The following is a 13,891-nucleotide window of genomic DNA, read 5'->3' as shown; positions in this document are numbered from 1 at the left end:
GTCGAGATGATCCACATGGTGGCGAAGTTGCGGGTGCGACGGCAGGTTCATTGGCACTCCGAGGGAGTTGTGCCTTGCATAGTGCACAAAGCGGCTATCCTCGAAGTCCATGAAGTTTTGCCCGCACAGACGTGCGAGCCCTTCCTGAAGTCCCCTTGTGAGACCATCCGCCCAGTTGTTCTCCCGGAAGGAGAACTGGATCCTTGCGCTCATTGGGAGCGTGAACCTTCCACGAAGGTCCACCATGATCACCCACTGGAGTTGACCACCGGGCTGGTCATTGATCATTCCACCAAACACTTCCGGTGGTGGGCGCCCGAGGAACTCTGAGAGGGAGAAGAGGTCCCTCTCAAAGATGAGCTCTCCACCGTTCCCCAGCTGATAGAACTCAGTCTGGAGAAAGGGCTGCGCGTCCACGACGTGATCCATCTGTAGAGAGATTAGATGATTAAGTTAGAGAAGTGCAAGTGTCCCAAATTTTAATTCACTTATAAGAAGGGCATGAATTTAAAGTTTGTAAAAGACTCTTCAAGGTAAGAGGATGAATAAGGTTTTCATAACTAGTCAATTCATGGAATTTGAAACTAAGTTTTTGAGCGTCCATTCTAACTAGGGTCTCCTAAGGTCAAACAATGGCTCTGATACCAACTTGTCAACACCCGGATTTTTAAGTCCAGATGCCTATTATGCCGTACATCGCAATCCCAGGAATAATGTTTTTGCGAGACATAATAGTAAGTAGCATAGAGTCATCATTTATTACAACACATATTGTCTTACAACCATAGATCACATGATCCAATATTACACGAATATATTGTTCAACATCACAAATAGTAGCGGAAGCGAAGTAGTAGTGGACTATCTATTCCATAGGCAACGCTTGACGTTAGAAGACGATCCTAGTTATCGTAGACGTCCTGTTGTCCGTCATCCTGATACTGGTGCTCTCCTTCATAGTCTGGCATTTGAATAGCCAGGGCAAAGCCATGAGTACTTTTAAAGTACTCGCAAACTAACTCTATAATAATTACTCATTAAGTGTAACAAGGGGTGCTAAGCTCTAGGTTTATTTGCATAAAGCCAAGTTTTAGTTTGATAAACATTTAGTAAAGCCTTATCATGTGCTAGACTAACTCAAGTGGGAACATTAGTGTCATTCCCACAACTCATATTGATTCACCACAATATCACCTTTCAATTCACCATTCCTTTTTAAGATCAAAACATATTAATGATAACGGAGATAGTATGGCCTTTCCAATCGTCCGTAACCGTGGACACGGCTATTCGAATAGGTTTAACACTCTGCAGAGGTTGTACTCTTGTGCCACAACTTTTGATTACATCCGTCGAGGATAACCCCGAATCATCGTAACACAGTACGCGGATCATCAATCGAAACCTTTCACTTATATATGCTAGTATGAGCACCTCTCCCCATGAGCTTGGCCTCCCGGTGGAAACCGCAGTTAACCCGGGAACTGCACAGGGCTTGGGCCGTACATTCACCTCATTTTAACATCATTCCACACTTAACGGAGGCAGCCTCGGCGTAACCCCTATGATGTTTGTTTAGAGGGAACCCATACTAAAATACACAAGTTTCTAGTTAAGCCCTACCCATAATCAGGTATTGTGGGGGTACTTGTATAATTGGAAGGGTATCGCATTCAAACCCAATCATCAATTTTATCAAAAATCACCATCTTCTCTTGTTCAATTTCACCTCCACTTTACTTTCTTTCAGAATCATTTCACTTCACCATGTTCCCATCTAGAGTAGTCAATTTTAATTGATTAGCACTAGCAACTATATGAGGGGTGCTATCTAGCTTTGAGTTGTGCTAATCTACTCCAAGTATTGTTCTACTCTAGACCAAGTGAATCATAAATCAAAAGTACTTTGAAATAAATAAGCAAAAGTAAGTGTAAGTAAAAACATGGGATAGGTAATACATAAAAGTAAAGTGTGATGGTGCCTTTGCTCTTGTAGAGCTAAGCACTTGTGTTTAGCAAGGGTTAGCTTGCCTTGAGCTGGGTAGTTATCGAAGTTCTCTTCTTCTTCCTGAGAGTAGGCCTCCTCCTCTTGGTATTCCTCGTTACTAGCGTCTATATACGAATACGAGGTATAAATACTAAACCAAGCTCACATACTAAACTAGAAACACTCAAAAGAGTTCACACACTAATCCTATCATCAATCAAACATGGCATGGTGGATTATTTGATTAGTCTTTATTTGAAAGAAAAATAATCTCTTCTCATTATTCCTATTTCTTAAATTTGGTATGTAGATCCTTAGAGGAATTCATTTCTTCTCATTACATCTTAATAAGATTTAATCTCTTCATATAATAATAAGGTATGAAATATAGGTTGACCCAAAGTCAACATTTCATATCTATTATATGTGAGCATAATTTAATTGAAGTGCTACACTTCCCATAGTTCTAATACCTAACATTTAAATGAATTAAAATCTCTAAGTAATAATTCTCAAGGGTTCATTAGCCTAAGTCATTCCCCCTGGTTATATCACTTAGGATCAAGATTTAAATGAGAGGTAGCTCTCATATTAGTTGTTGAGTTTGAATTCCAATTTCAATTGCTCTAGAATTGACTACATAGCCATTTTATTTGATCTAGTCCATGATCATACAAATAACTTGTCTATATTATTGCATAATCAATTAGAGGACATCATTTGTGATTTATTAGAATTGGAATCAATTCAAAATCTATTCTGGTTAAATTTTAAATAAAGTTTGAATGTTCAAAAGTCCCTGTCTTGTCTTTTTTATCAAATTAAATCTGCTATGAATTTGGAGGTGGGGCCAGTGGCATTTGTTAGATAATTTCATGGGCTTTCCAACGATATAAAGTTTGCTAAATTTGGTTTGGCAGATTTCAAAATATTCAAATATTATTAAGTCATTTGCAGAACAATTTGAATAATAATTAAACCTTAGTTTGAATTGCTGGGCTTGGGCGGGAAACTAAACGGGCCGAAACAGATTTAAATCACACTTCGCAGCCCAACTAGCAACTGGTGTGGGTGGGCTGCCCTGACGAGGTGGGGGCCACCCGTCAGCGGCTCTTTAAACGCCGAAGCGGTACGCGCGCGTTAGGCCGTAGGATTAGAACAGGAATCAACGGTGCTGGAGCATCGTCGTCTCCGACGAGCGACGGCTCACTGGCGGCGAGCCTAGGGGGTGGGAGAGCCTACCAGGCCGTTGCAGGTGGCTGGCAGTGTGCGCGGAGAAGTGGAAGTAGATGAGGAAGAGCTTGGTGCAGCGGCGGCGCTCGGGGATGCTCCAATCGAAGCAGAGCTTCCGCGGGCTCCGGCGGCTTCGAGCTCTCGATTCGAGCAGCTCCGGCGAGGTGGTGTTAAATTGAGGTGGGGAGAGTGATCAGTGAGGAGAGGAGAGCAGATGGTGTGTAGAAGTTGAGCGCTGAGCTCCTCTATTTATAGCGGGCGGGGGTGGCCGTGAGGTGCTGCAAGGTCGTGTCGACGGCGTGGCCTCTCCGTCGATCGAAAGGGCAAGGCGAGGACAGCATCTTGTAGGCGTCGTCCTGGCGATGCTCGAGGACTAGCTAGCGCAGAGAAAGGGTGAAGGGATGGCTCGGGCGCGTGCGATGAGTGCGGCAGTACCCGCGGTACTTCGCCGGCGAGGACGACGGTGACGAGGCGGCCGCAGTCGATCGATCATGTCTAGTGGCTAGAGGGCGCAGAGGCGGTGCTCGACGTAGCGGTAGGCTTTGCAGGGGAGGCGTAGGCTGCTCGAGCGCGCGACGTACCGGCGTGTCCAGAGCGCGCTCACCGCGTCGACTGGCACGCTCTGGCACGGTTTGGACGCGTGCGTTCTGGCCAATGCCGAGCCTTGGCGAGCATGGGCTGTGTACCGTGCGGTTCCTTGAGTGACAGGGAAGCTCCAGGACAAGGAGATGGGGCGAGATGGTGACCAGAGAGAAAGTGAGGAGTGGTGGCCAAAGGTGGCCGGCATTGCAAAGTTTTGCATTGTTTAAGCTTGTTGCCATGCTTTAATCGACGGGGCAAGGACGAGTAGAGGTGCAGGGGATGTAGGAGAGGGTGATCATCACAAACTAAAAGTGGTTTAGGTCAAAATCTGCTGGATAATAGCATGTAACACCATTCCCAGATGCTGCCTGCCATGTGTTCGACACAATGGCCGCATGAACAAAACTTTTGAATTTTGAAATTATTTTTGGTGGAACTTAAAAATATTAAATATGGGTTAGAATGGTGGTGGTGGGGTTCAATTTGGAGTTGTTTTGCAAAATGGCAAATGTGACATGATCTTCTCTTTATTTCAGCATCCCTACTTGTCACCTTTATACTGGTCAACCTAGTCAACTCTAGCCATGGTGGTCAACATCAAAGTTACTCACCTTGACATGGTCTTGGATGACATGGCTTTGGTTGACCAAGTTTAGTTCAAGAAATGAGAAAACCAGAGGGGTAAAGTAGTGAAGAAAATATTTTGGTGACAAGTGACCATTATCATATGTATGTAAGAATTTTGATTTCCTTGTTTTTGATTCTTGATCCAATGATGCAATTGTGTTAGTTTATCATATTGAAGTATTCTACAAGCAAGGGAGCAAGCAATTATGGCCTAGGGTGAGGATTTACAATTTGGCATATTGTGTATGTAAGTGAATTATGGGTTTTTCCCATTTTCTTCTTTTCTCCTCAAGTTAGGGTTTGATGATCTTTGTTAGGGTTCAAATAACAATTGTTAATCATACTAACACTCATCATGGCAATTGCACAAAAGAAATTCACTCAAATGCATGAACCTATATGTGGCACTATATGCATAGAAAAAGTTTTTGTTAATTGCAAATTTTGACTTTGGGGAAATTGTCTTTCTTGTTTATTATGGTTGAAACTTGGGATGTTACAGATTGTAACTTTTCAGCTTCAGAGTTAAGATGGAACCCCTTGCGTGTGTCAAGTAGGCAGGACTTTGCCTGTCCACCTTGGGCTCTTATAAACCTGTGTTGCATGTACATGTTCGAGTGAAACTTAGCTAATTTATGAATCTACAGTCGACCCTAGATAGGTTACTTATCAGTTTCTGTTACTTCCAGTTCTTAAGCATCGCATTTGGTCAAATTCGAATGCTGAAATACTAACCTGTGAGGGTGCCATTTTTGTTGTCATTCACAAAGTGCTACTGCACTAGATTGCTCAGGTATGAAGGTGAAGACATAAGCCTTCTGTACTTCCATCTTAGGACTGGATAACAGTTGGTTATATACATTCAGTTATTTTGCTGGCATATGTTTCTCCTATTCATTTATCTCTTCTTCTGCAACATGAGACCCCTTTATGTTGAAACTCAACTATTTTCCTGTGGAGCGCCTGCAAACTTGAAATTTTATTTTCCGAGCATTGCTATGAAAGTGTACCCATAATGCTATAGACAACTATAGTGCTGCTAATTTTGCATTATCGCTTAATAACCCTACAAATCTGTTGCCTGGAGAAAAGCACACACTTATATATTAGAGGAAGGAGGAAGAAAAGTCCAGTGTTTAGGCTGGAATTGGATCCCACTCTTTGAGGAGCCTTAACCATGACACGCCCATCCTTCTCTGTAGATGAACCCTTCAAGTTAGCTCGCATCAAGTGTTCAGTCTTCCCTTTATGCACATGGATCAATCCTGCAAGCCTGGCACTGGTTGTGCTATGGCAGCTCTATGGTACACTATTTGATTCATATGGCTTTACTTCTTGCTCTGTTGTAATGTCTAGATTTTTTTTGCGGTGTACTATTCCATTTGGATGTTGTAAAGATATTTGCAAAAATGCTCAGTTCCAGGTTTCGGACCAGTACGAGTTTCAGATAATTTACCAGAGATATTTTCCTTGATGTTCTTATCAGTTTCCTTTAGCATGTTCCAGTAAATATCTGATCCATCATGGTTGATTGTGTTCGTCAGGAAAACCAATTATGACCATTGACCAAATGTATCTACATTCTTCCACTGCGAGTTGTGAATCTTGATGTGCACTTTCCCCCTCCACTTTCCTTGAAAGGAAAACAAGTTCAGATGAGCCGCAAAATAGGAAATAATTAAACATGAATCTTATGCAAAGTGGGATCGCTAAAGACATTCATATCATGAAAGGTGGCCTCTGTTTGCTATTGTCTGCTCATCGAATGCAATTGTTCATCCATACTCGATATGCAATTTATATGACAGGAATTGAGAAGTGACATTTTTTAACAGCTACTAGTTGAGTACACGTGTTTTTGAGATGTGAGAGAAAATCGACAGAAATTATGAAAACTTTCTCTAACCTACTAAATTTTAAGGCTCGGCAGAATCAACCAAACTGGGGTTCTTTTGGGCCTGAGTGGCTGAGTTGCGGCATTATATGTTGCGACGTGTCACTTGTTGAATACAGTATTTGCAATTTAAAAGAGAAATATATTGAAGTCTCCAGTAAAGTTTCATCCGATGTAAAAGGCACATGGTCAACATTTTGAACTTCTGTGCTTCGTCCAACGATCTGTTCTAGCAACACCAATCTATAAACTTTTAAAAAAAAAGAGGATTCCAACTATTTTTAGGAAATCAGCAAAGCAGTTATGCTCACAGGGATATAGAAACACCGGCGCGACCGATTCAGAGCAAGTACAATAGATCCTTATCAGCTGGCTACAAGGTACTCCACATCAGCAAAATCTTAGGTGGAAGAGAGAGAAGGTATGAGAAAGAAGAGAGCGAGCGCTTCGTATATAGCCCGGCTACAGTGCAGCCGGCTTGTAGCTTGCATAGAGTGCTTTGGCCGGCTCTTCCATCCCCATCTAGTCTTGCATGCACATGCATTCATTAATTATTAGATCTATTTAAATATTTCATAGAGCCAACACAAGAGCTAGTTTATTGTACATATGTAGGCTTTAAGTGACATGGCATGAGCTTATAGCCGGTGGTAGGCTATATTATTAACCATGCTCTCATGGGCCACGAGTGATCGGTTTCGAACATTTAGGCCCACCGAGGCGCTCTTCTCTCTCTCTAAAAAAAAACAAATCCTTTCCCTTCCCTTCCGCCGTTCCTGGCTTCCTGCCCCATTCCACCGCGCGCCGCCCAAAACCCTCGCCCCCACCGCCGCGGTTCCGTCGGCGGCCATGGACACCCGGGTGTCGCCCGCTCCTGTGAACCCCGCGTTGGCGGCAGGGTTTCGGCGCCTAGGCATTGACCCGGACGAGCCAGAAGGACTCTTCCGGCGAGCGACGGCGGCGGCCATTGACACCCTAGGGCCGCTCGCGGCAATGGCCGCGGTGGCGCACGAGTTCTTGGACAGCCAACTGGACCAGTACGAAAAGTTCATCAACCGCTTGTTCTTCCCCACAAACTACGCCCTTCCCACCCGGCCCGTCTCCGCCGCCTCTCGCCTCTTCGCCCTACCCCCCGACGACGCCGTCGACCGGGTCAGCCGCCTCCCCGACGCGCTCCTCGGCAACATCGTCTCCCGCCTCCCCGTCAAGGACGCCGCGCGCACAGCCGCCCTCTCCCGCCGCTGGCGTGGGGTCTGGCGTTCCGCCCCGCTCGTCCTCGCCGACGCCGACCTCCTCCCCGCCACCTCCGCCGTGTCCAGCGTCCTCGCCGCGCATCCGGGGCCATTCCGCTGCGTCCACCTCACCAGCAGCCGCATGGCGGAGTTCCCTGGCCTGCTCACGACCTGGCTCCAGCTCCTCGCCGACAAGGGCCTCCAGGAACTCGTCCTCGTCAACTGCCGGTATCCGCTCGACTTCGCTCTCCCCGCCACCTTCTTAGGCATGGCCACCCTCACCCGCCTCTACCTCGGCCTCTGGAGGTTCCCCTGCACGGCCGGACACCCGCGCTCCACCTGTTTCCCTAACCTCCGGGAGCTCGAGCTCTGCAATGTCCTTGTGGAGAGCAGGGATCTGGACCTTCATCCTCGACAGGAGCCCCGTGCTGGAGACACTCACTGTGAAAGGCAATCTCTTCAAACTTCACCTCCGCCTTGTCAGCCAAAGCCTCCGGTGCGTGCAGCTCTTCGAGTCCTTCATCGAAGAAATCTACGTGGTGGATGCCCCACGCCTTGAGCAGCTCATCCATTCGGAACCTTGGACCCCTGATGGAAACCGCACCAGGATCAAGATTGGCCATGCTCCCAAGTTAAACTGGTTGGGATACTTGGATCCTGAAAATCATGTCCTAGATGTTGGCAACACCATTATCAAGGTGTATTATCTTTCCATTTGTTCAATCGTACACGATCCATGTTAATTGGTGACCTCTCTTCTCTTATTTGGGTGCATTGTTATTGCAAAAATGCAGGCTAGAACAAGGGTGAGCCCAAGCACCATGGTTCCAAGTGTGACATTCCTGGGTATGGAGGGGCGTTTCGGGGTTCGCAATGATGCCAAGATGATTCCCAGTTTCCTCAGATGCTTCCCGAATGTTGAGACGCTCTACATCAGGGTGAAGCCCCAGACTGTTTCTTTTGGCATTCATTTGCACCGTAATGTACTAGCAATCATGTCTATTTGCTATCTTGACTTATCGAATTTGCAGTGTGGAAACACTGATCAATCCGCTGGGAAGCTCAACTTGAAGTTCTGGCACAAATCTGGTACCATAAAATGCATCCGGTCGCGCATCAACGTGCTCATTTTTCGTGATTTCCATGGGGGTCGAAGTGAGCTCTCTTTCCTCAAATTTTTCTTTGAGAATGCATTGGTGCTGAAGGAGGTGGTGATTATGTTAGCTGCTGGTTTCACTTCGATAGAAGAGGTGCACTCCAAAGTGGTGAGTTTGGGGTCCATCAAATGGGCTAGTGATGCATCTGTAGTGCTTATGACTCTCTGTTCTGATCCTCGGGGAGGTTGCATTCGGAGCTTCAAGAGAGGTTCTGATTTTTTTGAGAGTGATCCTTTTAATAACTACTGAAGTCACAGCAGGTGCCTATGTGTTTTTGATGCAAAGTAAATTGCTCTGGTAGCTTTCAGTGTTCTGTTGCTCCAATATGTACATGCAAGACACTGTTTGAGATTTATTTTCACTGTTTGAAGATTGACCCTGCCACTTCCTTAAGTGTTGTAGTACCGTTGTTGATGTGCACGAGCAAGACTACCAGTCTGTTGCACTCATTGTTTTTGGTTGGCAATTACGGACAGTTGTATCAATGTTTCGAGTGTTTTCATTGATCTGATGACGATGGTGTTACAATGCATGGCTTTTGCTAAACAGATGAGGCTTTGCTCTGGTGAGAGTTAGTGATTTCTGAGCTGATTGGCTTTCTGTTTACTGCCATACTAATCCCTCTATATGTTACACAGGAGAATTATTTCCAGCTGGGTTTTGGTGCTTGCAGATTGTGCAAAGATATATCCAGTCAATATTTGTGGCAGCTCTTTATGGTTTATCTTGTTCTTCAGTTGTGAAATTTGAATCCTAATATGCAAACTAGTTTGATTATTTTGCCAGGTGCTAAGGCCATGATAACTTATGCTAGATTGCTAAGAATAGTTGTCCAACTGGACTGACCAAACTATGATGTGTAACATCCTTGACCAGTTATGCTAAAATGCTAGCCTCCTGCCATTTATTCTCAGGTGTTCTCTACACAGTGAGTAGTAGTTGTCGTTCTAGAGAACACAAATACTTAGCGTTCTAGGGCTTGCATCTTGTCTGCGTATGCTATGTCATTTTGTAACAGTATTTGAAAAAATGTTTGTTATGACATTATCCTATTTGCATCACTTTGCTGCGTGACTTGTTTGTTTGTCCTTGCAGATTTTATTCATGTAGTAGTGTTTTAATGCTGTAGTCTGTTTACCAATAATCCCTGGCTGTAGATATGAGAGTACTTCTTGGGACTCAACAGAGTAGTTGAACTGTAAACAAATATAATGTAAATTGTCCTATGTCTTGTTGTAAGATTAAAGAATCATGTCAATAAATGGGCACTTCTATTCGCATACAACAAACTTGTATAGCATAGAACAATCGTAAACTTATTTTACCTGAACATGCTTGCAAGGATGTTGACGCCTGTGGGTAGTGTGTGCTGATTGGTGCATATTTTTTTTCTGACCTAGCTCTTAAATTCTGTGCGTGAGATATAGTTTCTACGGGACATGTTGGTAGGCTATATCAGTAGCTGGTGGCACGTTTCATATTTCAACCATTTTTGTTTAGTTTGGCAATGATTAGTTTCTAAAGTTTGATAATTTCCGCTGCAGGAGCTGGGTTTTCAGACATTCAGAAATCGCCGCGGTTGTTGCACTTGCTTTGCTTAGGAAGCATGTTAGTTTAGAACTTGCAAGAGATTTAAATAGCCAAACCTGCAACCATATAACTGAGGTATTCACACCTCAAGGCTATGATATGATATACAAATAATTATATCTTAGTGGAAAGATGCGGTTAATCTGTTTCCAAAATAGCCTAATACTCTCCGAGTATTCTGGGATAGTGGACAACATCTATGCTAATGGGAACAAATACTGCATGTACTGTTCATGATCATATGAGAAGATGCAAGGGCTATGGAGGGTTGGTAAAGATATTATGTGAGAACTTGGCTTCAACTCCAAGCCTTGCCATTCATTCTCAGATGCATATACTAGCTAGGTCTATTGAGTGCACTATTTGAAATCTGGGAGTTGCCTGTTTATCCTTTTTCCGAAAAGAAGACTATGCCCCAGCCTCTGCATCGATCGATTCATGCGGCCATGGTTTATCTGGGAGTTGCCTGTTTATCTGGTTATGTTATGACAACTTGGTTGGAAAATATCGCACTGCACACTGCCTATTACACCATTACCTTGATTCATATCGCTTTACTTCTTGATCTGTTGAATGCCTAGAACTTCTTCTTGTTCTATTGTTTGGTAAGTTTGGATGATATAAAGATACATAAAAAAATGCCCAGTTCAAAAGTTTCAGACTGATGCAAGTTTCAGATATAATTTACCAGAGGAATATAGATATCTGAAGTTTATGTATGCTACTTAATTTTCTTTATGTTCTTATCAATTTCCTTGAGCATGTTGCAGTAAATATCTGATCCATCCGGAAAGTCAGTTATGACCAAACGTCCAAACCTGTGAATTGTGAATCTTGATGTGCACTTCTATGCAACGTGTGTTTATGCATTTAATATTTTTTTGTTTCATTTTTGGACAGTTTGAACCTGCTTGATTTATGAAAAAAATCAAGTTTGGCACTTAACAACATGAATTTATCCGGAAAAAGAAGAATAAAAGGATTAGACATCAAAAAGAGTACAATTTTGTTGTGCATAATTAAGGCTCTTTTTGCTGTTGGCGGCCCATCAAAACAATTGGTCATTCATATTCCAGTACTATTAACAGTTGTTTTACAAGAATTATGATATACTAACAGTTGGCTAGCTGTGAGCACTTGTTTTTGAGCTGTAACAGAAATATGTTACAGAAATTAACACAACCAACCAATCTGGGATTCCTTTTGGGCCTGAGTTTGTATGTCGCAACCTGTTCGTTTGCAACAATTCATTTGTTGGCTACATTAAGATACATTGTGTGGAACATACACAGTAAGCAGCTACCAGCATGCTGAGAGATGTAATAATACCTAAACAGTATAATCACAGTAGTGCACTCAGTAATTAGCCCAGAGTAACTTTGCTCCTAGCCAGTAATGCTGCAGTGTTTTTCTAAGAAAAAAAGTAATGGTAGAAATAGATTTTTCGAATGCTTCAGCTTAACAGCCCAATCAGCTCTGTACGGACAAACAAAACGTTTGTACTCATCGAAGCAACAGCTTGGAGAGCAGGGCCAATGCCCAGAATTTTTGCACCATTGATTGGATAGGCTTAAGAGATTCTTGCAGCTGCTTGGATCTGGCTTTAGCTTTTGCAGTGCTCTGATGCCCTGATCACATTCTTCTGGTGATGCCTCATTTTCCCCTTTCCTCTTATGATCATCACTTTTCTTCTTCAGCATCCAACTTAGGTTGTCAAATTGCCAGCAGTTGCAGTTGATGCTCTGCGGACTGCCTGCAGCAAACGTCTAGCTCCAAAAGGCAACGAGAATTCGTTCCTTACAATTCCGAAACCATGCTGAGAAATCAGTGAGCTGGATGCTGAGGAAACACATTACGAAGGCCTGGAAGTCAAATTCACACTCTACTTTCCAGTGCTCTTTCTCTTTCTCTTTTTCCAGAATACACCTTGAAAAGTGTATCAATCACATAGAATGTATGCCCAATGCATCAACAATGTCAAAGAAAACAGTTAACCTTACAAAGAACAATATTCGTAAAGCAAGTCCAGAGGATATTATCAGAGGGAAACAAGCTCTAGGAGAGCAACGTTTTGAGGAGAAGTCTTCAGCAGTGCCAACTATACAAGGAATATGGAATAAACCCCCACTTGGTATTCTAAAGCTCAATGTGGATGGGGCTTTTATCGCTCGGACAGGCGCAGGAGGCGCTGGTATGATTTTACGTGATAGCAAGGGATTGATTATTTTCTCAGCCTGCAGATCACTTGTGTTTTGTTCATCGGCGCTAGAGGCGGAACTACAAGCGTGCTTGGAAGGGCTCAAGTTTGCTCTTAACCTCAGCCATGACAAGATCCTAGTGGAGATGGATAGTTTGGAGCTGGTACAGATGGCGACATGCAAGGATAGAGATGGTTCTTGTGTGGGTCATCTAGTTGGAGATCTTCGTCTACTCTTGGCGTCAGAGCGTGTTATTTCCATTAGCAAGATTCATAGGAAAGAAAATGACGCAAGTCATCAGTTAGCTAGAGTTGGGATGGTAGTGAATAGAACTCAAGTTTGGTTAGGTTCGGCTCCGGAAGTTATTTTGGACCGGATCATTCGGGATTGTAATGTCACTCACATTTAATTAATACAATCTCGTTTCCCCACAAAAAAAAGAACAATAACAATAAGTGCAGTATACACGGGGGCACCGGCTCTACAAAGTCAAACACATCACCACGGAAAAGCTTCGCTAACCTCCACCTGTCGTACTCTTCCTTGATCCTTCTCCTGATTTCGGATGCTGCCGGCAAAGCTCCGTTGAAAACCACATCGTTTCGGTATCTCCAAATACACCAAAAAAAATCAAAGAAACGATCGTCTACAAATTTTGGGACATTTTTAGGCCTGATGGCTGCCCATGGACACGTATGCTCCCTCCACCACACACCCAACCAACAGGTGCTGAATGGTCTCCTTCTCACGTTTTGAGTTCCCTTGGATTTGCTGAAGAAAATGCTGTGTCATTCTTGGGTGAACCTCGAAACAAGAAGTCCCATGCTGGAAGGGAGAGAAAGGGGATGACAATAATACATGATAGGTGTTGGATAACTGTTGGTGTATCTGTTGGGCTGTCTTCTTGTTCTCTGTTGTGGCCCATTTGGCTCAGCCCAGTCCTGACCTATATAAGGTGCTTCTATCTCTGTAACCCTAAGAAGAGAGAGTTCCTCCCTGCAGCCTCCTTCTACCTCAGCCTCCTTCTACCTCAGGTTAGGCCCTCACCTCTGTCCACATGGTATCATAGCAAGGGGCAGTGAGGGCAACGACGGGAAGGACTGCCGATCTGGAAGCCTAGTCTGCTGTGGCAGCTAGGAGGAAGAGGAAGAGGAAGGGAGTAGGCTGCTGCGGCGGCAAGGAGGGGAAGGCAGTGCCAAGTAAGGAGACGAAGAGGCATCCTGCGGGTAAGTCTGATACGTCTCAAACGTATCTATAATTTCTTATGTTCCATGCTAGTTTTATGACAATACCTACATGTTTTGCTCACACTTTATAATGATTTTATGCATTTTCCGGAACTAACCTATTAACAAGATGCCGAAGCGCCAGTTCCTGTTTTCTGCTGTTTT

General features: G+C 43.9%; 1 pseudogene; it reads left to right on the top strand.

Annotated features, from left to right (window-relative positions):
* The first annotated feature begins 7,110 nt into the window (after positions 1-7,110).
* LOC127294347 (F-box/FBD/LRR-repeat protein At5g22660-like) lies at positions 7,111-9,216 on the top strand (annotated as a pseudogene).
* Positions 9,217-13,891: the final 4,675 nt, after the last annotated feature.

The sequence above is a fragment of the Lolium perenne genome, chromosome 4 (genome assembly GCF_019359855.2).
Source record: "Lolium perenne isolate Kyuss_39 chromosome 4, Kyuss_2.0, whole genome shotgun sequence".
NCBI classification, from domain to species: domain Eukaryota; kingdom Viridiplantae; phylum Streptophyta; class Magnoliopsida; order Poales; family Poaceae; genus Lolium; species Lolium perenne.
This window is presented reverse-complemented; position numbering and strand designations above follow the sequence as displayed.